General features: G+C 37.0%; 2 long non-coding RNA genes across 2 annotated transcripts in view; one reads left to right on the plus strand and one right to left on the minus strand.

The window, feature by feature from the left end:
- Positions 1-271: 271 nt before the first annotated feature.
- On the minus strand, positions 272-27,758 carry LOC104873980. Its single transcript, XR_783619.1, has 3 exons — positions 27,487-27,758; positions 10,563-10,643; positions 272-590 (listed from the first exon to the last, which is right to left on the minus strand). It is a non-coding gene; the product is annotated as an uncharacterized LOC104873980 (long non-coding RNA).
- Positions 21,243-27,758, plus strand: part of LOC104873979 — a 33,739-nt gene continuing 27,223 nt past the window's right edge. Inside the window, exons 1-2 of the long non-coding RNA XR_783618.1 lie at positions 21,243-21,510; positions 23,468-23,572. This is a non-coding gene — a long non-coding RNA (uncharacterized LOC104873979). The remainder of the gene's footprint in view (positions 21,511-23,467; positions 23,573-27,758) is intronic.

Raw genomic sequence — 27,758 nt, forward strand, 5'->3', positions numbered from 1 at the left:
CTCCCCTAATAATACTGGTTTTTGAACGAATCTGTTATTTAATAGCTAGCTTACTCGATCACTCAATGACTTGCAAATCGTCTATTCTTTTTTGACTAATAAATTCTAATTTAAATATTTGGAAATAACAAGAAAATTAGAAAAGTATAACCATTGGCTGTAAAGTTTTATATAACCAAACAGACATCATCTTTAAAAAAAAAAAATGAGTGAATTACAATTAAAACACAAAACCACCCAAGATTGCAGCTCAGTGATTTACAATGATTTGGCAGTGCTTACACTTTAATTATGGGGTCGTTATCAGTGTTGTGGAATTTTACAGTAAGAGTTGAGAATACTGTTCAGACTTAGTTTTCCAGAAAAGGCCACATGACATGGAAGGAGTAATAAGATGGATATGCCTTTTTTCTTGCATACTATGATATGAGATGACAATAATTTCTACTCGTTCATTACTCTCGGCCCCTTTTCTTCTGTCAACTTTTGTTGCGTGCTGATTACATGCCAAACATTGCCAAGCTGTGGGCCTTCCAACTTTCCAGCTGAATGAAATGGGATGCTGTCTCTGTCCTTGAAGAGCTCACAGTCTGGTGAGGGAGACAGACACGTAAACAAATAATTACAATGCAATTTGAGAAGTGCCATAAGAGAGGAATGTACTGTTAGCAGACATGTTAGAGATGAAAGGGGAAAAGTCAGAGAAATCTACAAAATGTAACTTTAAGACTGAATTTCAGTCTGAGAGCCTGGGAGCAATTGAATTTAACCACTAAAATACAGCAATACCTTGAACACTTCTGTTTGCAAACAATTCAGTCCTCAAGAAAAAGCATTTGGCAAAATTTTGCTTCCAATAACGAACACTGCTTTGGGTGAAAAACAGGACCACATCCATCTGCCCCACACAAACACAAAGACAGCTGCCTTCCCCAAAATAGTAAAACAAATTAAGTTCGTAAACTGAGGTACTACTGTATTTAAAACAATAGAGCAAAAGTCATTTAATACACATAATATTATAAAATAACCTTTATTTTCTTTTAATACTGCTCCTCATTCCCTCATGAGACTGTCCAAAACAATTACGTTTTCCTCTTTCTTATGGAACATCATGCATTAGCTAAACTTCTCAGAACATGGTGGATAGCAAATTCCATGGGTGATTCTTTTGTCCACTATTTTCAGTTCAGAAAACCCCATCTATCGCAATATTGTTGTTGGGCTAAGCCAACTGTCCCCAGTTCATTTACCAAGATTTACAAATAGCTCTAATCCCAAGTGTCACAGGCAAATAGAAACATAATTATCTTATCGATGACAAGAAAGCTATAAGCCTGAGCTCAAAAGGGTCAAGCTGTTTATGCCTTGCTAACATCTAATTTATTCTTATAGCCTTGTGCCTTTCCAATCTGTCCAGGTTCTAGAAATCTTTTAGCACAAAAAGCAACAAGGGATTTACTTTTTACCGGTTTTTCCATTGTGTTATTGCTATTGTCACCAACCAGAGATTCTCAACACTTCTTTCTCTTCACGTTAAAAAAGTAATTTTAACTCTCTCTCTAAACTCTCCCTCAAGCCCTCATTTTAATGAGGTGGGACACATTTATTCATGCACCAAAGACATAGAATGAAGGAAGTAGCAGGAGTTAATCACCATTCAGAAGATCATGATAAAAGAAAATACAGAATTTATAACATAAGGTTTAAATGTGTCATCGATAATCTTTGTTGTAAATTCATACAGACTTCCAGTGAAGCAAGATGTCAATGATATTTACTGTCAGTTTCATGCGGGAACTACACCAGCTACGTTAGGATCAGGATCACAGGGTGATATAAAGTAATCCCTCAGTATACGAGGACTAATGATGTAAACACATGATTCCCTCGTCAATTAATTCAAACAAAAGATTACCCAGATGTACCACTTAAATTCAATGTATAGATAAGCTCCTGTGAATGTGAACACATTACCATTATCTACAAGTTCCCTCACCCCTATTCCTGATCTTACCTATGGAAAAGAAGCTAGATTTCATTTACACTTCTGTGCCACTGTAATTAAATCAAGGGTATCACTATAAAGCTTTCAAATTACATATAGTCTGGGTGGAAATAATGAAAACAGATCCCAAAGCACACCCAGCAATGTGTTTTTAAAAAGGGTTTGGGGCAAAGGGTGGGGGTAATAATTCTGTGATGCAGGTGAAGTCTTGTGATAATTAAGCTTGTTAAAGTCTCAATTCCACTCCAATAAAACAAAATGAGGCTCCAGCTGGTGGCCAACTGCTCCCCAGACTCTTCACACACCACACCATAAGATTCCATGCACAAGGCCTAATAGGTTTGTTTTAACCACATTTCACTTGTTTAGGAAAATTATACAATGTCAGACATTGAGCTATATGAATACCCAGAAAACTAATCTCACCGATCAATGAATATACATAGATCATTTTATAAATATCTTACTCTACTCAGATGCACCAACTTATAGGCGAACATATGGCAAGGTTTTACATAGCTCATCCGTGTGAAACCTGGACATGGTTCAAGGTAGATAACCTTTAAGAAGCTTTCATTTCTTTGGTTCAAACAACTCTTATCCGAGGGGGCCCAAGTTCTCAAAGTTGCATGTCAGGACTGAAAACACAAACAAAGAACGGCAAGAACACATTAAGGATGGAAAAATCTCAGGGGGATTGATTTTAGCAAGGTCTATGACTGCAATATGTTCAGGCCAAGAATTCAAATAACCTCTTTTGCATAATAGGAAACCCTATAAATTTGCATTTATATTGTTATTTTGACCTATGAGTTAGCACTCTATGGATATCAAGTGGTTCGCAAAACATTTCCACAAATCTTGATGGATGGGTTGAAGATAGAACTGACTACAATCCAGGGCTTTAAAGTAGGTGGTTATAAAAAAGTGGAACCAGAAAAGGAGTAAAGTGGGAGCTTGGGTTTATTCTTTCTTCTCACTGAAAATGACATCATCTTCACATTACTCTCCAAAGTAACTAGAGAGACTTTATATTTGCAAACACAGAACATGTCCTTAAATGAACTGTTATTGTTATTTTTCTAAAACTTTTTTTTTTTTTTTTTTTTTTTTTTAGTACTGGGAATTGAACTCAGGATCTTGCGCTTGCGAGGCAAGTACTGGAATGACTGAGCTAAATCCGCAGCCCCTTCTACAACATTTTTTAGAAGTAGTAAAGGAGACTTGTAAATTGATTGAAAGAAAAGGAAGGTTCAATAAGGAATATATTTTCACCCATCCTTTCAGTTGGTCAGGAAAAGAATTAACGTTGGTCCCCTCATCTGAGAGATGCTATGAATAAGAATGTTGTCTACTATTTTGATATAACATACAAGTGGATGGGGGATATGATTATAATATGTTACCCATGGCAAATACAAAGATGGAGGGCAAGCAAGGCATGAGGGACCACAAAGGACAGGTAGCTTGGAAGGGAGGAGAGAACAGCCAGAAAAGGGCCCTCGAAAGTGAGGACCCAGAGGAGAAAATGTGAAGGTTGACTAGAGTTAATCGAGCAACATTGTGGGTATCATATTAAAAGCAGAAATAGATGCCTGAGTAAATGTGCTCAGAAGCAAGAAAGACCAGCAAAATTCAGGATCTGAAAGGTACTGGATATGACTGAATAACAGATTGCAAAATGAAAAAGTGATAAACTGTAAGACTGGAGAAGGAAAAAAAGCCAGATCATGAAGAGATTTGTAAGTTAGCAGGCAACATCCAAAGGATGGTAAAAAATATAATGAGTTTAAATTTTAAAATAATTTCTCACAGTAAAAGACACGTTGCCATGAGTAATGGAAGTCAGGGGGAGTATTTTGAGGGGGATTTGTGGCAATATGTTTTCTACTGTAATAATTTTTAAATTGAAGTAGTCACTGCATCTTTTGATCATCCCTAGTTCCTTATGAATCAATCTAGAAACAAAAGACACACATTTGAGATTTACTAGTTATAGGACATTCAAAATACACCTATATATTTTAGCTTCCTGAGGGATAAAACAATGAGACCAAATGGGTCCCACCTACTTTATGTTGCTGTGATAAGGATAAAATAATACTATACATGAGAGTATTATATAAAGTCCTCAACTTATGAACAAGTAAGTCATTCTAGGAGAACATTCATAAGCTGGTGACTTAAAATATATATGAAGCATATTTGGAATAAATCAGAGAGAACGCAGTTTACAAAAGGAAAAGTAAGAATAAAGAGGAAATTTGATTCAGTGATACCTTGGAGGTGTGAAAAAAGAAACTGGTTTTGAAGAAGCAAATTCTTTACCCTCTCATGCAGCAGCCCCAGTGTTTATCTCCTTCTGCGCAAACAGCCAGTGTTGGGCATTTGCTTCCACACTCTTCATCCAGGATTATTGGTCCATCATCCACCTCTCTCTACTTCCCATGTGTGCAGCCATCACATGGTGGCAGGTAAGTAGGAGAGTGGGCTCCTGATGACCTCAGCAAGGATTGGTCTCCAGAGGGAGAAGCTTGCAAGAAAAACTTCCCTGCTCTATTTTCACCTATTCTGTAACACATAATCAGATCTTGATTTTTATTCACCTAACTAGGAACTTATTTTTGAGGGTTAAAAATTTTTCCAAAGCATTGCAAAGGAAGTCAATTTGTTACTTTAAAGTCTAATTCGAACATAACCAACACATGTTCTCACAAGGGAGTATAACAGTAACATCCATATGAGGGAAATGTGTTAAAGGGTTTAAAATAAATCTTGTGTATATGGATGCCCTGAAAAATAGCTACAGAACCTAAAATATGTCACAAGCAGCCACCTCCTGCTTAATACAACAGGCAGTAGATAAGTGCTCTGATGCAACCCATCTGGCCTTAATGAGAATTGCTGACATCAAGACCTTTGCACAAAGTGGGTGGCTTTGACCTTGAGAAATATAAGTACAATTCAGTAATGTGCTCATAATAGGATAAAAATGTATTAGCCTTTCTTCAATGATTCAATTTAAATATTTTTTAATCAGTATGTTGGAGGCAGATCCAGTGCTTGCTTTAATTTCATTAAGCCTGTCAAGTCACATCTTCAATTTTTTATCTTTTATTTAATTAAGAAAGCACAGGGCTACAAAGACATGTAATCCCTGTCCTCAATTAGCTTAAAATCAAATCTTTTAAATCTCCTTCAACCCTTGTAATGAAGACAATGCAATATGGCACATAGCTAAAACTAAAGGCTACAGCAGTGACCATGACATGGGACATGCCAAATCTCAGAGAAAGAGCACCCCACCTCTACCCCAGAACATCGCACGAGCCAAATTGGAGGCAAACAGTAAGAAGGGAATACATTTTGATTAGAAGGAAAATAGAGAGGGAGTTGGAAATAACAGATTGTATGTGGGAGGCATAGAAAGAGTCAACACTGGCTCTTACATCAGGTCAGAAACGAGGACAGCTACCATGAAAAGAAGAGAAAACAAGGCTCAACAGAACCTCCCACTGAGTCCAAACCCTCTCCTGGACAGTCTCTCTTCAACTTTCTATTCTAGCTATGAAGGAGTAAGAAGAAAGAGGAAATCACTTGTGCCCAAGCTTAGACACAACTTACCACCCTGCCACCATTCCAATAGCCAAGATTTCAAGACAAGATTCGAATGCAAGTACACTGGCAAATGTAATGTAGGTATATGTCCAGGAAGGACAAGGGGACAAGATCACAGTAAACACTGGCAATCTCTACCAGCCCTGGCATCAGGGAAGGCTGGGCCACGCTAAAAAAGAGAGCAGCACAATGCATGATCGTGAAATCTTGGAAGTGGCCTAACAGATGAAAGGATAAAGAAAATGTGGTGTTTGTACACAGTGAAGTACTACTCTGACATAAAGAAGTATAAACTTGAGTCATTTTCAAGAAAATAGATCCACCTTGCAGTCATAATGTTAATTGAAATAAAATACACACAAAGTTAAACATTGCATGGTTTCTCTTATGTGAGAAAACAAATATAAATAAAGAGCAAAATAAAAGATAGAGAGTAGGAAATTGAGGAATATAGTTTTACAAATGGGAAGTGGACCATAAGATGAGGGGGAGAGGAGAGAGGAAGTGGATGAAAATGAATTAAGATGTATTAGGTACATGTACCCGTTCCCCATGGAAAATGTGGTCATTGTGACTGTAAACATGTACGGTTAAAGCATAAAAATTTAAAAAAGAAACAGCATAGAAACAAAAATAGAGGCAATGTGTCTAAGGGAATTGGGCAGAATGGCTTCTGACTCTTCTATCTAACGACTTGATTTCCTTTCGTCATTTTCCTTGTTTTCTCGGACTCAAGGTGTACACCAAATAACCACCAACTCACCAGTGGTGCTTCCAATTTCAGGCAAGGAACTTCATCCTTTAACATTTTGTTTTGTGTTAAAAAACAAAGAGATGTTTTATATCATTCAGACATCACAGAGAATCACTCCAATTAAGATTAGCCGACACTGCATTTGCCCATCTTGTTATTGGTTCCTTTCCTAGATTTCTGAGGCTTTTGGTCATGTCCTGGGGAGTTTTGTGCTTCTGCCAAATTCTTATTTTGTAATCTATGACTTGTAAGAATGCTCCTTGTGAACGTTCTGGAAGTTTCTTATGATCTGGGTGTTCTGAGGGGCTATGCACCTCAACACTGTGATCAAGTTAAACAGGGTTAGATCTCTCTCTGGCCATTCCAGTGTCTTCTCCCCATCTACAGCTATTGTCCTAATAAAGATAAAGTCATAGTAAAGTGCCATAATCTTTCTCAAGTCCCTTGAGTGAGGAATGGGGTACTGAAGAGGCTGGATAACAATATTTGAGAAAAAAGGAGAAATGCTTTGTTCTTCCAGTTTCAGTTAAGTGTAGAAATTTTTTTTTATTTTTTAATTAAGTGTATTGGTACATTTTAGGTTATACATTACAATCACATTCATCATTGGGAACCTGTACCTGTACATGATATATCTTGATTCTTCTTTTTTCCCCATTCCCTTTCCTTCCCTTTCACCCCTCCACCCCTCCCTATTTAAAAAAATTGTTTCTGCTTATTCCTTCTTTTCTCATATATTTTTCTTTCCTCTCTCCCTCCACCTCAATTCCCCTTCCCCTTAAATGGCCATCAGGTGGTGACTGGATAAAGAAAATGTGGGGGATTTTTTTCTAAAACAGAGTACTACTCAGCCATGAAGAATAAGAAACTAGAAACATTTATAGATAAGTGGGTGCACTTTGGATACATACTCTTAAGTGGAATAAATAGGACACACGTGCATAAATACTGAGTCATTTCTCTGGTGTGAGAAACTGAAATGTAGATGAGAAAATGTATAACTGTGAAACAAGAAGAAAAGTACAATACTATTTTAAATTGAATATGTCATTCACAACTCAATATTAGGGATTTCAAATACTTGAAATGAGAAATGCTTCAAAAGTTTCTCAAACCCTCTCATGACATCTTCTTGCTCATTACACTTGAGCCAACTCATTTTGTTTTGTTTTTTACAGTCTTTATCCATCTCTAAAAGTACTCTCACTGTCATATTTCTTATTTATTATTTTTAATATAACTTCTTTGAAGTAAGCTCTTTGAAGGCAAGAATTGGGTTTATCATTATCTCTAGCACTTAAATCAGCTTTGTGTTCCATCACAGGCAGCTAATAAATAGCCGAACACAGCATACTCTATCAGCTTAGGAAAAGGGATGTGTAGAAATGACTTCTGCCTCTCCTCTCCTATCATGTGACCACGGATCTAGATTTTCCTTCCAAGTGCAAGCAGACATATCTGCAGATAGTCTCTCCCCTGGAAAGTGCAACAATAGAGGAAGGTTTTAGATGTCCCAGCAATGATGCCATGCTATTACAATGCTGAATTTTATGTGTCAACTTGAAGAGATTTAGGTAAGATTAATATTTAAATGGATAACCTTTGGGTAAACTAGTTTTCTCTCCATAAGATAGTTGCTCCTCCTCCAATCAGTTGAAAGTCTGAACAGAACAAAAATGCCACTATCCTGGAGCAAAGAATTCTCCAGCAAATTACCTTTGGGCTCCCTGTGCGTCATCTCCTCTCTTGGGTGTCTACCTGTCAGCCTTCTGACTGGGACTGCATCAATGCCTATTCTGTGCCTCAAGTCTACTTGCCCACATTGTTGATTTGGAGTATCCATCCTCCATGACTTCATGAGCCAATCCCTTATAATAAATATATTATGGGCCGGGCATGGTGGCACACACCTATAATCCCAGCACTTGGGAGGCTGAGACAGGAGGATCACTGTGAGTTCGAGACCAGCCTGGGCTACATAGTGAGTTCCAGGTCAGTTTCAACTACATAGTGAGACCCTGTCCCCGCAAAAAAAAACCCAAAATAAATAAATAATTATCTTGAAATAAATGAAAATAAATAAATAAATGCATATGTTGTAACTTAGTTCTGAGATGACCTCAAAGCCCCATGTGTTTGGAAGTTACTGGATCACAGGGTAACTACAGATGACTTGCTGTTTGCAGACAGAGCTTACTGGAGGTGGGTCACTGAGGGTGTGACCTGGATTGGTGTCTCTCCCTTTTTGATTCTTTCATTCTCCCTCTGACTCCTAACTGCTGTGCAGTGAGCAACCTTCCTCCACCTGGACCTTCTGCCATGCCATTTCTGCCCTGGAGCCCACCAATCATGAATTGACATTTGTGAAACTGTGAGTATATATACACCCCCTCCTCTAAATTTTGTCTGTCAAGTGTTATGTCTCCGTGACAGGAATGTGACTAAGACAGTGTGTACAGAGATTGGAAACACACACACACACACACACACACACATCACATTTTTTGTTATTTTTCTCTAGAACACAAACTATTAGAGCTATAGAAATAAAGCATGAAACTTTGAAGATTAACCAAAGCCTCCATTTCCATTCACATTTGTACCTATCATCTTCAACCCTTTTTCATCTTCCAGGGAAATACCACATGGTCTAATACAGTCGCTTCATCCAGCTGAAGTTTCAAGATCTCTGTATGAAACTGTCTTCTACATCAAATTCAAATATTATTGCTAATTGCCCAGCAACCAATGAGCTTGAGAACAATTACCACCCCAATCGCATTTCCTAACTCAATAGATCATATTGATGCACATACAAGGACATGGCCTTCATCCATTCCCATCACTATAAATGACGAAATACCTGAGATTAAGATAATTTGTGAAGAACAGGTGGGTTTATCTCATAGTCCTGAAGGCTGGGAAGTGAAAGAACAAGGCACCAGTATGTGCTCAAACTCTGATGAGAGTCTGAGATTTTAAGACTTTTCTGGCTCTTTTGTAACATGGAGGAGTCTGCACTTGGTCTTACAACAACCCATTGTCTGAAGGATGCACCCACTCCCAGGAGACCTCTCTCACTTCTGTGTAAATCAACTCAGTGCTGCAAAAACAAAGTGAAGTTTTTTAAGAACAGCATTTATCCATTCTTGAGGGTTCCAGTTCTCCTATCCTCCTACACGGTGAAGGACTTGAGTCCCAACATAGCAGCATTGGGAATTAAGCTTCCAATATAGGGACTACTGGGGAACACATTCAAACCATTCACATGATACAACAAAGACTTCCTTTCAGAGAAGAGTGTGTTCAGAGCCACACAGCATCCATTGCTCCAAAGCACTGACCATGATGATGATGAAGACGATGATGGTGATGACTTGCTGGACAGGCAATATGGGCACTTTTAGCCCAGCAGTAAAAAAGTTATTCGATTAGATACTGGTCTATTCTTTGGGAAGACTATCACAGGCTTTTGTCCTATGGCTCATGGCTCAATTTCAGAAAGATTATTTTCATGCTGTTTGTCTGCAGTGTTCACATCTGAAATGGATTTGGGGATATATTCTCTTCTTAGTGGCAGCATGGTTTCAGCAATCCTTTCTATTTGTGGCTTTATCAGAGTACAGTGATAGTTTTACCATAATAGGATTTCATTATTTTGACAATAATATAATTTTCCCCAATGAAATATACATTTTTTCCATTAAGTTTATTTGTACATTTAAAGCAAACATACAGTTAATTTATCATTGGAATCTTGCACCTTTACATGACATATCTTGGTTCTTGTTTTTTCCCCATACCCCTGCCCTCCCTTCACCCTCTTCACCTTTATTTGTTTTAAGTGAGTTTAATTATGGCAATAACTATACCCAAGGATTTTTCCTATCCATATCCCTCTCAATTTCCTTTTCCCTTATGCCAATCTACTAAAAGGTGAGTACTTTAAAGCCATCTAAAGCAGCAAACCTGGGGGTGGGGAGAAGCCTGAACATCAAGCTGAATTCCTTGATTTTCAAAATACATTTTAATGGGGCTATGTCTATTTTTTTTAAACAAAAAAGTCATGATTAGATACTTTTACTCAGAACAATTTTTAAATTGTCTTGTATTAATCATTTTCTCATTACTTGCATACAATACCCATTCGCTATTTAAAAGAGGAGGTTTAACTTGGCTCACAATTTCGGGGATTCAGTGAATGAGCAGCTGTCTCCAAGGCAGAAAAAGATGACAGAGAAAAGCTGTTCACTGCATGGTGTCCTGGAAGCAGAGAGAAGTGAGGGTCCATGGACAATAATTAACCCTTCCAAGGCATGCTCCCAGTGATCCACCCCTCTGGCCAGTCCCTACCTCTAAATATGACATTTGGAGGACATTTTATATGTAAACCATAATGCTACATGAATGCTTTCTTTATTATATACAATAATTTTATCAACTATTTTGCCACTGTGTGGCCTGATCTAACCCCTTATATTTCAGACTTTTGTAATCAGACTATCCCAGACAATTTATATATTAGAGAAATACTTGCCACTGAGATAGAAAGTTATTTTTGTTTCACATACAAACCAATCATGGTTTGACACATGATAATTATGGATTCCACATTATTTTCACTGTGTAGTTCCACTTTGTTTCAGGCCAAAGAGACAAGGAAAGTCAAAAGAGATTTCTTAAATGGCTCTTGGTCCCAAAGTAACTCATCATTTCTCCTCATATTTCATTGTCATTAATTGGTCCTCTGTCCTTTGTTGGATCCAAAAGGGATTGGACTTGAGCTTGGAGATCTAGTCCTTGGACAGGTAGACTCTCCACATTTTGAAAGAGTAAATATGAATATTTTAAAGAAACATAAGTTATTTGTTAAATAGAAGAAAACAGGGGACTGGTGGAGGAAGAGAGACTGGGGAGGAGACTGAGAAGGAATGATCAGCCAGAATGCAAACATAGGCTACCTGGGAAAGAAACAGTTCTAAGAAAAAAGAAATCAAGATTGAAGTGCAGAAGATTTGTATGGTAATAAAGGGACTCAAAATTCTGTCTTGTATTTGATATTGAGATCAATGAAGTATGGTGTGGCAGCCTTTGTGCGCATAGTTGTGGAATGGGAAGGATTTAGACAAAGATGTGGAAAAAGAAACTAAGACTCTTCCCTTTAAAAACTTGGCGTATGTCACTGTAATAAGATGTTTTTAACTCTTTCAGGAAAATACTTAGAAAGGAAATAGCTGTGTCAAGTACAATTTCTGTTTTTAGTTTTTGAGGAATCTCTGTACTGATTTCCATAACTGTTGTACTGGCTTACATTCCCACCAATAGTGTAGCACGGTTCCTTTTTCCCTGAACCCTCGCCAGCATTTGTTGTTATTATAACAGCACAAATCATAATGGCTACATCTTGAAAGCCCAACAGGTGAGTGAATAAAGAAACTATATAGTCTTTACACACCACAGAGTACTACTTTGCCTTAAAGAAGGATAAACCTGAGGCATTTGAGAAAAATTGGTGCACCTTGATACTATAACGTTAAGTGAAATAAAACAGACACACAAACTTTGCATGGTTTCTTTTCTGTGAGCAACCCAAAATATAAATAAGGAGCAAAATAAAAGAGAGATAATAGGAAATAGGGAGATAGATCTTTTGTAAATGAGAGAGGGACCAAGAGACAGAGTGGGGGAGGAAAAGGAGATGAAAAGAGACTTGAGGTGTGTTAAGTACAGGTATCAACTCCACACAAGGAATGGAATCATCACGTACCGCAAATATGTACTAATGAAAAATGTGGAGAAAAAGAACTTCGCATTAGCAAAGAAGCAACATGGAAACATACCTATAGGTCAACATGAGGTTAAAGGAATGGTTTATGATTGATATTTATTTAAAAATAAATACTTTGCAAAAAAAGACAAAGTCTGTGTTACAAAATATCACTGTAGTTTGAAAAGGGAGGCTTAACCATGTGAATATGTACTCAAAGGGGCACGTATTTCCTGTCAGTATAACACTAATGCCAAGGCACAATCTCCCTCCCCTACACTCCCACAGTATTTAACAGAATTACTTTTATGGCATAAGGTCTCATTGGTGGGGCAGACTGTCCCCCTAGACTGTAAAATCTGTGAGCCTAGGCCTGATTTACAAGTATGTCTGCATCCACTCAAAGCCTTAGAGATAGTGAAGAGCTTACCTTCTGTGTATACAACTGAAGCCATTAAGAGTTTTGTGCATAAACACCGTTGCAATATTGCATGTTTGCTGATGTGAATATTGTTCTACAAAAAAGTGTGATTTCTTAACCCTATCAATCTCCCTGCTTCATAATTTTCTACTCTTTTCGTATTTTCACTCAGTTTTCTCCCTTCTGCTGCTACACAATAGATTGACCCTCACAATTATAAAACAATGCAATATGAGCTTCTCCATAAACAGACTTTATTTATGATTAATGTGATAAGAGTAGAGACTCAGAAACAACCCTATGGAGCCATCCTACCATATTTGCTGTGATAGCTACATAATATATCAATCAAATTTGTACTACTTTAGTCTCTTTTGTGGGTAAAATAATTTCTATTCCTATTATGTGCTGCTGAAGTGAGCACAACATTTCTATTCCTTTTTGCTAAATTGTTAATGGCATCCCCAACGATTCCTACTTATTTTGGCCTTCATGCTTCTTTCACAATTTGTTTAGGACTTTTTATTTATTTTTCTAAATTTATCGCTTATATAAATTTTACTTATAAACATGAATCACCCTTAAAAGCATACACATCTAAGTTCTTAAGTTTAATGTACTCCTTAGATCTAATCTTACCTACTCATTCAAAAGTTATAAATTAAAATATAGCTCCCACTTAGACTAATATGAGACCTGAGATTTAATTTGCCATTATGACCCCCCTTGTTATAAGACACAAACTAGATGGATAGCTCCCTTGTTTAAAATGTAGCCCATCAATCAGTGTCAAACTCAATCCTTAGTTTCTCCAAGAAATTTACAAAGAAGCATTTTTCCTATGAATTCATAGATTTTACTTGCAAGATCCCTTTTATTATGATGACTTGTGCTTATTTAACTTTTCATATGGGCAACTTTCTTGAAGAACAGCGTCTAAATATTATGTTTCCTCAAATAAATAAACATAATAGATTTCCACTGAAAGAATGGAATGCATTGATGAATCAACTCAGCTAATGGGCAAAGTGTCCGCATACATCACTGAGATAATAAAGAAATCTGAGGGCTATTGTGCCATATCCTAGATGAAGGGGAAATTATACTGGACAGTTGTTGATAATGCCAGGTAATCAAAAGATAAAAATCTAAGTTCAGAGACTGAGCTATTACCTTTAGGTAGAAGAGAATGCCTTGGAGAAAAAAGTGTGTCAAACGAAATAACCTAAATGCAAGAAGACAAATACTTCATGCTCTCACTCATTTGTAAAAACTGAAAAAGTAGATCACACAGAAGCAGAAAGTAGAATAAAGATCACTAGAGATTGAAATGGAGAAGGGATGGGGGTATTGAGAAAGTAATGAATGCCAAAACACAGTCAGAAACAGGAATCATTCTGGTGTTAAATGGCACTGTATTACATAGGATAACTATAGCCTAAATCAATTCCTTGTACATTGCAAAATGATTACAAAAGATTTTGAGGGTCCTCAACACTTAATAGTATTTGAGGGTATGAAAATGATAATCACCCTGATTTGATCATTTCCCATTGTTTACATGTATCAGATTATACTACAGAACCTGGCAGTGATAAGCAGCAACACATAAGCCTCTCCATGATTTGGAATCCAGACACTGGAAAACAACAATTTAGGGAAGAAAAAGAGGGAGGTGAATCCCTACTATCCAGGAAAGATCTGACAGGGAAAATTGGAGCCTTCAGAGAAACTGAAGACAGACCACAGTGCAGAAAAAGGAATGGGCAGTCGGCACTTTCTTCTTGGCTCCTCCTGGCTTGTGGCTCATGAAAAAGATCAAATCTACAGAGGCACAGTGAAAGTTGGGGAACTCCAGAGGCTTTAAGGGAGGAACAAACCAGTGGAATGGAGCAGTGGATGCTTTGCACTACAGCAGTTGGTGAGTGACTCCAGAACAGGTATCTGTCATATCCCCAAGAGGGAATGCCTGGTTAAACACCATTCTAGGGAGGGGCCAACTGAACGTGGGATTCATATCAGTCACAAGTTGGCTTCATCTCAGGCCTCCCATGTTAAGCTTCCACAGTGACTGAGTGAGGGACAACCACAGGAGACATCCATGGTCAGACAACAAGAGACAGCCAGAGTGTTACAAGCTAAATGACTCAGGCTACACCCCATGCCCACAGGCCAGGTTCAGACTGAATTTCCATGAATTTGAAAGTTTGAAAACCAGCATCCCACCCCAATTTTACTGCCAGCTTGCTAGTTATTACCTAGCACAGATCTGGGCTCTGACTGCTTCCTTTGTCTACCAGCAAAAACAGAATCATGGCTTTAATTGAACACTGCCAAAAAACTGCAGACCCCAGAAGAACACAAAGAAATTTCTCAAAATCACAGAGAAATTTATTCTTTTTTTTCTTTCTTCCTTTGTGCTCTCTCTTTTGTTTTGTTCTGGTTTTTGTTCATTTGGTTCACTTTTTAATTATTTATTTGTTTTAGTGGATGTGAATATTGTTTTTAGTTTTCTGCTTTGCTTTGTTCTGGATTTTGTTTTGTTTTTGTTTGTTTGTTTGCTTGTTGTTGTTTTCCTCTTTTGCTCCCTCCTGTCTTATTCACCAGTTTCCTGAGGTTTGGTGATCTTTTGTCCTTCAGCCTTCCTTCTAATCTCTTTTTCTTCTCTTTTGTTCCTCTTTTCCCTTGTAAATTTTCTCATCATACTTGTTTCTTTCTTATTTGTATCCTCTGTATAATTTTCCTCCCTCTTTTTCTTTCATCTTCTATTTCTTACCATTCTTTTTGTCTTACCTTTACCCAATTCTATAGACATCCTTCTACTCCCCAGTAAGATCCTTTGTACCACTTCTCTCTCCTCCTATCATAGGGTCTCAAAGCTTTCCTTTCACATTCTTCCCATTCTTAAACCCCAAATCTTTAATAATATAACCAGAAAGTTTTGCTTATCTTTTGATAGTTAACTCTGTAAAATTACTGTTGAATTTTTTTGTCATGAGCAGAGATGCAGTTGTTGCATTCAGTACACATTAGCTGTGCATCTTGCCTTAATATTTATACCATAATTGATTCTTTTCTCTGGGAGTAAGGGTGGTACATAACTGGTTCTCATGGCATGTTAATACTCAATTTGCATTGAACAATACTTCTGCAACCATTTAACTTGATATTATCTGGGTCCCACAACTGTCACTATTTCTCCATCAGCCAACACTCAGATTACCTTTGTGATATTAACAGTACTAGAGTCCATTCCCAGAGAATTTGGTTGCTGGGCCAACTACACTGCATCCTCTGTTCCCAAAATAAACAAAGTGGTTTAATCCTGGGGCTGTGGCAAAGGTCTATAGTCAGGCACACCCAAAATGAATCACTGAAAAGAAACTAAAGAGATCTCTACACTAGCAACAAAGTTGTTAGGCTATAAGCATCCACAAACTTTAGCACAAACAAAACAAACAAATAAAACAATAACAACATGAGAACAAAAGGCAACAAAATGCTTTTCAAAACCCCCAAATCCCCTGAAGCCAATCCAGTGGGCACCAAGGGGCAGAATAGCATAAGCCACACACCTGAATTACTAAAATGCATAACAAAAGATGTTAGAAAATAGCTCAAAGACCTATTCTGTGGGATTAGAGAAGATATAAATATATAATGGAAGTAATAAACAAAAAGATGCAGGCAGCTCTCAGAAGACACCACTCTAAAGCTAGTTGGGCTAAACAAAATGATACAAAGCATGAATGACCAGTTTAACCAAAGAATTAGCATGCATAAAAAAGTTTTAATCAGAAATTCAGCAGATTAAAAATCAGATTGAAAGTATAGGCAGTAGTAATATGAGAAAAGAATTTTAGAACTAGTAGATAGTATTCCTTCAAAGACCAGCCACTCATAGACACCTTAAAAACAGCAAGAGGAAATGAAAAATTGATCCAAAACCTGCTAGATGAGGCAAAGAAGATCAATCTAAGAATAATTGGAATAAGTGAAAAATCAGAAGCCAACACAAATGGCATTAAAACAAACTGTTCATAGAAATATTGGAAGAAAATTTCCTAAATATAGGGAAAGATATAAACATACAGATAAGTGAGGCACATAAAACCTCAAATAGACATGACCAAAAAAGCAGCTCTCCCCACCACATTATACTCAAAATTCCAGAAGTCGATTACAGCGACAAAATCCTAAAAGCTGTTAGAGAAAAGGAAGAAATCATATGCAAAGCCATGAGAGTCACAGAAGACACAAACTTTAAAGGCCAGGAGAGGTTATAGTGAAGTGTTTCAAGTCCTAAAAGATAACAATTTTCAACCCCAAGTTATATATTTGGCAAAATCGTTTCTTTAAAATTAATGGAGGAATAAGGTATTTCCACAACAAAGAGCACCTCAATAAATTCATGACTAACAAACAGCATTACAAAAAATTCTCAAGGATGTCTTAGAGACAATGAAACCAGCAATGTTAATAAATAAGAAAGAATGAATACACCTGGCAGGATTAGCAGATAAGAAAAAGGGGGAAATGAGCAAATCAGCAACAGTAAAGTAATGCAATGACAAGAATAAATCAATAGTTCTCAGTATGAACATGAATGTGAATAGTCTCAATTCCCTAATCAAAATACACAGATTGGCAGAATGGATTAAGAAAGAAAACCCAACAATGTGCAGCATGTAAGAAAAACATCTAATTAAAAAAGATATTCACAGATGAAAAATCAAAGGATGGAAAACAATATTCCATGCAAGAGTAACCCAGAAAAAAGAAGGAATTGCTACCCTAATTTCAGACAAAGTGAATTTCAAACTAAGACTGATCATAAGGGACATATTAGCTAAGGAAACAACTCAATAGGAAAAGTTAATAATTATAAACATACATGCACCAAATATCAGTGCACCGAACTTCATAAAATAAACACTAATGGACATGAAAAATCAGTTAAACACCCATAAAACAGCAAGGATGAACCTCAATACCCCACTCTCACAAATGGACAGATCACTAGACAAAAAAAATCAACAAAGAAATGTCAGAGTTGAACCAAACCTTCAAACAAATGGACTTAATACCTACCTACAGATGATAAGCATTTCATAACTGAATAATTTCAACATACCAGAATTAATAGTCACACAATGAACCACTTGTCAACTTAACACATGCACAATTTCCTAAACTATAGTTGATTTCAAATAAAGGCAATGAATTATTCATAATTCTGTCTGACACAACACAGCTATCCTGCAAACAACTAGGAATGTCATACTCACTTCTCCAACGTCTCAACAGTTTTAGCTTTTTTTCAAAAGTTCAAGTCCAAGTGTATTCTGAAACTCAAGGCAAACTCATAGCTGTTACTCATGGAAAAAATAAATTAATAGTTACTTAGTTTCAACAACAACAGAATACACATTCTTCTCACAGCACAACAGACTTTCTCCAGCATATACCACATCCTAGCCAATAAAGCCTGTTTAAGTAATTGCAAAAGAATAAAAATTATTCCATTAATACTATCAGATAATAGTGCAATGAAACAGATATCAATGGAAAAAAAAAATCCACATATGCTGACCCAAATGCCAGCTGTTTGTGCTTCCAGATGGTCTCCTCCAACACAGATTTAACCCTTAAAGAGTTCTGGAAGGAACATCACATCTTCCTTTCCTGTGTGGGGTTAATTGAAAAATTCTGGGCCAATGTCTCTCTAAGGACACTGAGATCTGCCTGTATACAGGAGAGAGTCTTTGAAAGCTAGATAGTGGAGCCAGAGCCTTCAGTTGACCAACTTGAGTTACAACCAGACCTCTTGAATGAACTGAGTTCTTAAGTGAAGGGTCCTCTGTGGTTAATCTTAGAAACAGCCTTTATGTCCATCAAAAGATAAATGGATAAAAAACATGTAGTATTTATACACAATGGAGTATTACTCTTCCATAAAAAGCCTAAACTGGAGTCATTTGTAGGAAAATGGGTACACCTTAAAACCATAATGTTAAATGAAGTAACTCAGACACACAAGCTTAACTATCACATGGTTTCATATATATATATAAGGCAGATAATAGAAAAAAGAAAATGAGAAATAGGTATAATCTAATGCTCACAATGTATCTAGAAGAACAACTTAGCATAACTGTCTTATATGCTTTATATGTTCTCTGGCCTATTAGTCTATATACATGATAAGTAACTTTATAAGGTCGTATAAGTTAAGTAAATGAATCTGATGCTAGAAAAATAAAAAGGGAATGGAAGGAGGAGGGAAAAGAGGGGAATTGAAATGTGTTATGTACAGGTACCAATCCCCTATGGTGAATGTAATCATTATGTCCTGAAAACATGTACTAAAAAAAGTTTAAAATACAAACTATAATATGGTACCTCATAAATATGTACAACTTATGTCAATTTAAAACTAAATGAATTTTTAAAAAAGAATCCTATTGACCAAGTGTGGCAAGTGCTGCTGAGGAGTGAGGTGATAATTATGTTTCACAGGACAGGAACCATTGCAAAACCTAAAGAAAGGTAATTCAGTGAAGGGCTGGTCCAGGATCTGCATTTTTAACAAAAAAACCTCAGGTGATTTGGATATGTAATGACTTGAAATATACAAAGTGATATTGTCTTAAACTGTTTTTAGAAACCTGACTTGGGGAAAACTTGAAAGTAGGCACAAAATTCAGCTCACTTGCTTTTCTGACTAAATAGATTATTTTGATTATTGTTGATTAACGTGCCTATACAAATTACGTTATTCTAGTTGGAAGCAACATATCTAGGTGTTTTCTGGTCAAGTGATAGAAAGTTCACTTAAAATGTTAGAAAAAATTTTTGAGTTCCAAAGTGCTGGGGTTTTTTTATACTTATTCAATGAACAACAGATAAGAATTATACTAAGGTGAAACTTTCTCACAATGCTTTACATATAGAAAAAAAGAATAGAATACCTTCAGGATAAGAGTAAAACGAAGTATTAAATGTGTACATGAGAATGGATTTCCAAAGGATAAGCATAACGTAGGAGAAATATTCTAGGAAGAAAATGTTACATGACTCTGTGATGAAATTAAATATATTTTCTACCAAAATTATATTGATAAGCTTGTGTGTTTTTCCAAAGACTTAATCAAAACATAGGGGATTAAAATAATTTAACCTGAAGAAATATTTATTTGATATTTTCTACAGGAAATAAAGATTCAGTAATAATTAAAAACAAACACCATCCACTGAAAGAAGCTTATAAATGTTTTTGTGGAAAAACAGATTCAGAATTGGGGTTTCCTGCTTTCAGCTCTATTTTTAAAAATAATAGTGGAATAAAAACAGAGCATTGCTTAGAAAAGATAATGGTGTTTGCAAGTGTATGGATTCACACAGATCACAGATCATGGGGAGATATACTGTGTAGGAATAATTTGCATTATGTAAGGTAGTGGGTTCATGAGTGTCAGTAGGTAATTACTAACCCCCAGGGGGCTTTGTTATTTTCCATTTTTATAAACCTCTTTCTGAAGCTCAATAAATAGTTGATGAATCATTCAGTAGCTAAGGGGAAAAAACTATATTAATTAGTGCCTTTTGTACAGAATTGGGTTTTATTATGACATTGTTGCTTCCTGCTGTCCACAAAGCAGTTCCCAAATAAGTTTAATGTGTCCTACATTGGAAATACACATATTTAACAGACTGAAGTGCAATTTCCAAATTTCAAGAGGAAAGTGGATGTTCATTTTAAAACAGATAATTGATAAACACATCGTAATGTATTTGAAAACCACTTACTGGTAAATATTCAAATAGCTCTTAAAATTGAAGTGAATGGAATTGTTTAGCAATATATAACGTATGTGGAAAAAGTATTTACAAATTCACTCAGAGTTGCAAATCACAACTTCCAAATCAAGTTTGCCCACATTCATTAATCTTCTTCCCTTTACTTCTTATAGTCTAAATCTCATCTTTTGGCTGCAATATTTGCTAGTCATTTGCTGTATCCTTCCTCAGAAATCCTCGTCAATTTCGGAGAAAAATTTTTGCACTTCCTGATTTCCCATTTTAACTATTTCATGAACCTTTTTCCAAAGCCTGCCCAATGTCAACCTTGCATGAAGAACAAAGGAAGCACTATTTGCAAATCAGAGGTAAGAATTAAGATCAGCATCTCTCCTTTGACTAAGGCAAAGTACAAAGAGCCAAGTAAAGGATGGATATAAGTGAACAAGGAAGCAGATCTTTTTCAAATAGGAAGCGGTTCAAGAGACCACGGGCAAGAGGAGATGGCGGAGCCGGCAGAGTAAAAGGTTTAAAATGCATTGTTCACAGGTACCAAATATCCACAATGAATGTAAGCATATCTCATAAACATGAGAAATATTTTATATTTAATGTGTCTGTTAGGTAAAAAGAGCCAAAAACCAGCACCAGACCAGGACCATAACAAGCCTTTACTGTGGGGAGGATCTGCCAGGCTGTCTCCAAACAAAGGAAAGAAAGCAACATGGCATAACAGGGAGCTTCTTTATAGGAGTGGGGTGGGGTTAGCCTGAGCTGGGGTGGAGCTCAGTGTGAAGTAGTATTAAGGAACTGGAGGAGCCTGTGACGTCACTGGAGGGGCTTGTGACATCACTAGTCGCTAGGAGGTAGCAAGTATCAGGTTACCTTTTTTTGGCGGGAAGAAGGGCACACTGGGAAAAAGACTGTCCTTTGGTGGGAGAAGCCATGCTTTAACATAGCATTATAGGAAGGAGGTTGCTATTCCATGTGGAAGCCATCATAACGCATAGAGCATTATGAGAAGGAGGAGGCTGCTATTTTATATAGCAGCCATCTTAAGGCAAGGGAAATCTAGCAATGTTTTTAAATATAACAGTAAGAATGAAAATGGATCAAAGGAATTTAAAGACAAACGGAGAAAGGTAGGTGGGAAAGAGAAGGAGAGTTAAACAGAATTAAGCTGTGCTATGTACATTCACCTACTTCCTTGAATGTAAACTTCATGTACTAATAAAATTAAAATTAAAATGTCAAAACTTTTAAAATGAATTAAGATCAGTTCAAAAGATGACAATGTAGTTCACTTACTTCTCCAAAGTCACTCCTGTTCAGAGAAAACTCAGGCAAAGCAAATACTTCATGAATTAATCTAATGAATACAGCCCCAATCTTAGTTCCACAGAACCAAGGCAATTAGGCCTTGAAAGTCTCCCCTACAACATGAAGATAAAATCACCATAAATGCTGAGACCATCTCAACAAGTGACCCAGGAACTGAACTTTCCAAAGTTTATATCAGAGCTTCTCAGCTTTGAGAGTCCAGCTTGCTTAGTTTTGGGATTCACTGTAAACTTTGGACATTAGGATTTAGGGAGTGAGATTTTTCTACTTTTGAGAATTTCCCTTGAAACCTTCAACTATACTCCTATTGGACTTTTCCCAAAAGTGTATTTTCTTACAGTAAGATAAAATAATATTTTTATACCAGTATGTCTATGTAGTTCAAAGAAGTGATTAATTAGACCACTGCCTTCTAAAGGTGACAGTCTCAGGTAGGAGCCAATGTAGAGCCAATGTAATCAGAAGATTCAGGCTTCCCTTGACTGTGTATGATCATTACAGATACAGTGATTAATATGAATACTTAAGTCTTGCAAACCGCAAATCCCACCCCCCCACACACACAGATTTTGGAAATTGTGTCCATTTTTAAAAAATAAGTTATGTTTTTTAGAACAGTTTAGGTTCATAGCCATAGTGATAAAGTGCAGAGTTCTCACATGTCCCTTACCAACATGCATGAGATATATTTGCACAGCCTCTGCAAAGGTTAATAACATCCTCCACCACAGTGATACATTCATTTCAATGATAAAACATACCTTGAAATGTCATTAAATCCCACTCTTGGTGTTGTAAATTCTATAAGGTTAGAAAAAGGTGATATGATGTGTATCTATCATTCAGATAGAAATAGTGTCATTGCCCACAAAATATTCTATTCTCCATCTATTCATCCCAACTTCTACCCTAATTTCATGGCAAACTCTAATCTTTTTACTGTCTCCATAGTTTTGCCTTCTCTAGAATGGCACATGATCAGAATCATAGAGAATGTAGTCCATAAGAGGGGGTCTAGGATTGGCCTCTCTCAGCAAGATATACTTAACATTTCTCCTTATGGCTTGAATGATCATTTCTTTTCAACATTAGATAATATTCTATAGTCCGATGTACTACCATTTATTTATCCATTTACTTGCTGAAAGACACCTTGATTGTTTCCAAGTTTTGGAAATTATGAATAAAACTTCTACAAATATCAGTATATAGGTATCTTGTGTGTAATCATTTCAATTCATTTCACAGAGCTTAATAAGAATACTGTTATTCAACAGTCTCACTTGTATTTGACATTTGAGAGTTTAGGATATTCTTTATTTTGATCAAATAGTGGAATCTCATTGATTTAATTTTCAATTTCTTAATATCAAATGATATAGAGTATCTTTTCATAAGGTTATTTTACAACTATATGTTCTTCGGTGAGATGTCTGTTCAGATTTTTGTCCTACTTTTTTCATTGGATTGTTCATTTTCTAACTGTTGAGTTGTACACTAGATTTTTTTCAAACTATCATGTGCATCCCCAAGTTTTGAGAGGGTCCACTAAGTATCTAATGTGCATCCATGAAATTTTCTTGATTAGAGCTTGCTGTCATTGCTAAGTCAAGATTCTCCAGCAATGGATCTTAGTAGTTCTTAAGAGGGATCCTAAGGGTCAAATCACCATCTATCATAGAGACAGAACTGGGGACGCACATATTTTATTTCTACCTCAGCTGAGGATCTTAACTTTCTGGCCCTGTCATCTTGCAGAAACACTACTCCAAGTCAAGCTAAGTATTGTCAATCAAGCCGAGTCACTATCATTGAAATCTCCAGACTCAGTGCTACAGAGATACCATCTCCTGCTACCTAAAAGTGAGTGAAAATGAAATGCTCCCTCCATCCCACAGCAGTAAGAGGGACTCCCTCTATGGCATATTTAGATTCCAAAGTTCTAAAAAGTTAGTAGAGTATCATTGTCAGTTCATAAACATGGACAGATTGTCTCCCAGCTGTGCCAAAGTGGTTTTACTTCTGAATTCAAGCTCGTTATCTCACTCCACACAGCTTTTTGCATCAAACCTACCTTTTTTGCTTATGGTAATTACTTTCAATAGTGCTACATCATTCCATGAAGTTTAGCTTCCACCTACCAGATGTGTTTAATGTGTCAGAACCGGAGTTACAGGCATGGTTCAAGTTATTTTCCCCTTAAGAGTCTCTTGTCAAACAGTCTAGAAATCTTTTATATAGCTTTTCTCTATATTTGAGGAACTGTGTTAGTTGGTTTCTTGTTGCTAGGACACAATACCAAACACCCACAAGAAAAGGAGGGAGGTTTAATTTCGCTCATGGTTTCAGAGTATTCATTCCATGGTTGGCTAGCTCTGAGGCAGATATGCAATGGTAGAAGGGCACAGAATTGAGCTTCTCACTTCATGGTGAACCTGAGAACAACACCAGAGAGTAAGGAACCAAGGCCACACATCCACAGACCACACAGACACACCCACAAGTGTGCCCTTCCAGTTCCCTGTGCAGGCCCCAAGCCAATCAAGCTGACAGTCCAGCTTGACTGTCACAGAAAGCATTAATCAGAGAATTGTGTCTAAAGTAGCCATGTTTCTGAGAGAGGAGAAAAATTTTCCAAGTTCAAAATAGTACAAAATTGAGTCTTTAAACCTGGATCAGGAAATGTCAAAGAGCTGATGCTGCTAGAAGTAAATGAATGATCAAAATATTCACAAGGATGCCCTTTTCCATACAAAGGGACACATCAACAGTAACAGCGAGATATTCTTTTTCTTGAGTAATAAAAATGACTGGAATAAAGCCACTAAATTCTAATGGGTGAGTGCTCCTCTCGTGACTGAAAGGCCAGAGAACAAAACTGGCAGAAAACCTCGTCTAACAACTGGTGCTGTGCCTCATGGACCTGTGCAGGGCTTCACCTGATGAGAACAAGTATCTCTCTTACCTGTCACCACAGTGTTAAATGGGTGAGTGCAGACCCTACCCAGCCGCATTCAATAAAACCTGCACAAAACACATTCCAAAGGAAGTGTGGAGTGTGCTGGAAATAAAAAAAAAAGTCAAAGGGTTTTATTTTCTGTTACAAAATGAATAAATTCTTCAATTTTCATCTCATTTTTCGTTTGAGACAAAATCATTCATAAACAACAAGTAGAAATGGAAAAATCAAATATCCTCCCCAACTAAATATAGTTGTGCTTCCTGATTCTTTTCTTTAAAAATGAAAAAAAAATGACTTAGAGGCTTATTGTAACGTCAAATATAAACATCAATTGGAAATTGATTTTGATTTGTTTCTATGATTTTCTTCAGAAAGTTCAAGCAGAAATGGAATGTCCTAAGGTTACCCTAGATTTAGTAATGTTGTTTACACTGACTACATCAATATAAAATCTTTAAAATCAAGAATATACTTAAGTGCAATATTTTCTTCTTCAATGTATCAAGTGAAACCTTTTAGATTCCAAGATTTTTGAAATCCAAAGTGTTGGCAGTAATCTTTCAATTCTGAAGCCTGAACCCTATGCAAAATAAGATGCCACAAAGGGTTTCACGTAACATTAGATTTGCATTAGCTCTTTCTGCATGTAGTAGAAGGAAAAATGTAGAGTGGGATTACATCGAATGCCAGTGGCTAGAGGTCTAGGAGACTACTGCAATAATCCATGGAATCATGGGGATAGCTTTGAAAATAAAGAGGAGGGAGAAAAAAAGAGGAGGGGATTTTGTGACTAATTAGATATAAAAGGGTAAGGCAGAAGGAGATTTCATGATAATTCCTAGATTTCTGGGACCTCCAGCTTGATAGTGCTGGAGCTATTCAGTAATAGAGGCAAGAATACTGGGATTAAAAACACACCGGGGGTGAGAGAGAGTATAATTCTGGATGTATGAAGTTTAAAGTGCCCTTGAGACTTCTAAAACATGATGTCTTGCAGACAACTGAAAACTAGGTCTAAAACTCAGAGATGGAAGTTCAAGTGTATAGAGGTGTCACACGAGATCACCATGTTAGACACCACGATATGGATGAGGTGGCTCAAGCAGGGAGCACAAGGTGAAAAATGAGAGGCCTTCAGGCAAATACTGTACGGTGAAGCCAGCAAAGAACCAGAAAAGAACAACAAGCTAGAAAGGTCCTGGAGAATACAGGTCAAGGGAAACAAAGGAAACAAGCAATTCACTCTGGGTAGGGTCAACAAACCCTTACACAGTTGCTGAGAAGTCCATAATTATTAGTAGATTATTTCCCAGCATTTAAAATTACTGAGAAAGCCTGGCTATACAAATATATCCCACAGGTCCGCTGCTCTAAGTTAAATTTCCAGGAATGAATTTGCTCACTTAAAAATAAGACATTTGCTAACAACATTTTGAAAGATATAAAAATAATACTATAACAGTACATAAGACCCTAATGAGATAATTGACAATGTGAAATAGGAAGAAAAGGGCTAAAGGTGTAGGGAAAGTGGGAAGGGTAGGGGAAAGGTAATAAGGGAAAGGAAAAAAAATAGGAGAAAATGAAAAAAATGGAAATGAAGTGTTTGTAAGTGGGGAGGAGAGGAGGGGGTGAAGGGGGGGCAGGGACAAGGGGAAAAAATGAGAACCAAGACCTGTCATGTAAAGGTACAGGATCCCAATAATGAATGTAACTGTATTATATACCTAGATCGTACCAATAAACTCAATGAGGAGGAAAAAAAAAAGATACCAGATGATCAGTCTGAATCTCATAGGTTAGTGAATGCCAGAGCATGACACCTAACATGTCATTGAAAACAAATTTTAAATCAGCAGGTCTTCTTTGTGATTTTTGTAGTTTTACCTGCCTCTTTTCTCTCTCATACTTTACTCCCTTTTTATCCTTTCTATACACTTGAGAAACATTGTTTGTTTCAATATCTTGGAAGTTTCAAATTTTTCACATAATTGTTTTTAACAGTAGGATGAAATATTACACATCCCTTAGCCTTAATCTCATTAACTGCCGTGCTTCAAACTAACAGATGCAGAAAATTACAAGTAGATTAACACAGGATGTAGAAAATGCCTGTTGATCTGTTGCTTCCAAAAAAAGTGGACTGGCCGGGAAACTGGGTGCAATCTACACACAACCTATGCAATTCTCTGGCCTTTATATTACTTGATTTTTTAAAAATGTATTAATGAATATCAAGTATCAGAATGACACTTAAAGCCTGGCTGGCTCTTATACCATGAAAAGGACAGAGCCACCCTTATCTGGCTTTCAGAACTCTCCCCTGCTCAGTTACCTCTCATCAGAAATGATCTGCCTCAGATTTTTTTCTCCTGTGCTGAGACCTTATGGTATCTGAGAGGAAGAGGGAAGAGAAATATTAGACTTTTCCTCATGTGACTGTCTGCCGTGGCTGTGGCTATACGTTTCATCTGGATTGGTGGTCTCGCTAAACTCCTTTCTGATCACACTGACTTGTACTGCACGGTCAATGGGGCTGCCAGCTGACTGGCACACATTATGAAACTTGCATGACATCATTGACCTGTCTCTTTCCTCTGCCAAATAAACTGGGAACTCAAGTGTCACCACTCAACACTGTGGGCAGAGATACTGGAACAGCTCTGGGCAGAGATATTCACAGCAAGATCATGAGTCTATGCGGCATATTCTCTGAGGGCCCAAACTCAAAATGGCAACAAGATAAAGAAGACTATTATTTCAATGTAAGTCTAAATCTGCCAAATGCTGATAATGTAATTTACGCTTGAATTACCTGCCCACCTGCTCAAAATTTTGCTCTTCTCCTCTTCACTGTCTACTTCTCTCCTACTCAGATACTACCTGGTCCATGAGTTCTATTGTGATCTCTACAGCGCTGTGGACAGGACTGAACACATAACATGAAAAGTGGATCCAGTGACGCAAGCCCTTGCATAATGCACAGGCATAACAGACAGAAGTAGCTAAGTTAGCAATAGCACATATGCCTGAGAAAGCTTGGTCCTTACTCTTTGTTGTCACTCAGCCTGCAGCTGCCCACAGATG

This window comes from Fukomys damarensis, unplaced genomic scaffold (assembly GCF_012274545.1).
Source record: "Fukomys damarensis isolate Sample0158 unplaced genomic scaffold, DMR_v1.0_HiC HiC_scaffold_15, whole genome shotgun sequence".
NCBI classification, from domain to species: domain Eukaryota; kingdom Metazoa; phylum Chordata; class Mammalia; order Rodentia; family Bathyergidae; genus Fukomys; species Fukomys damarensis.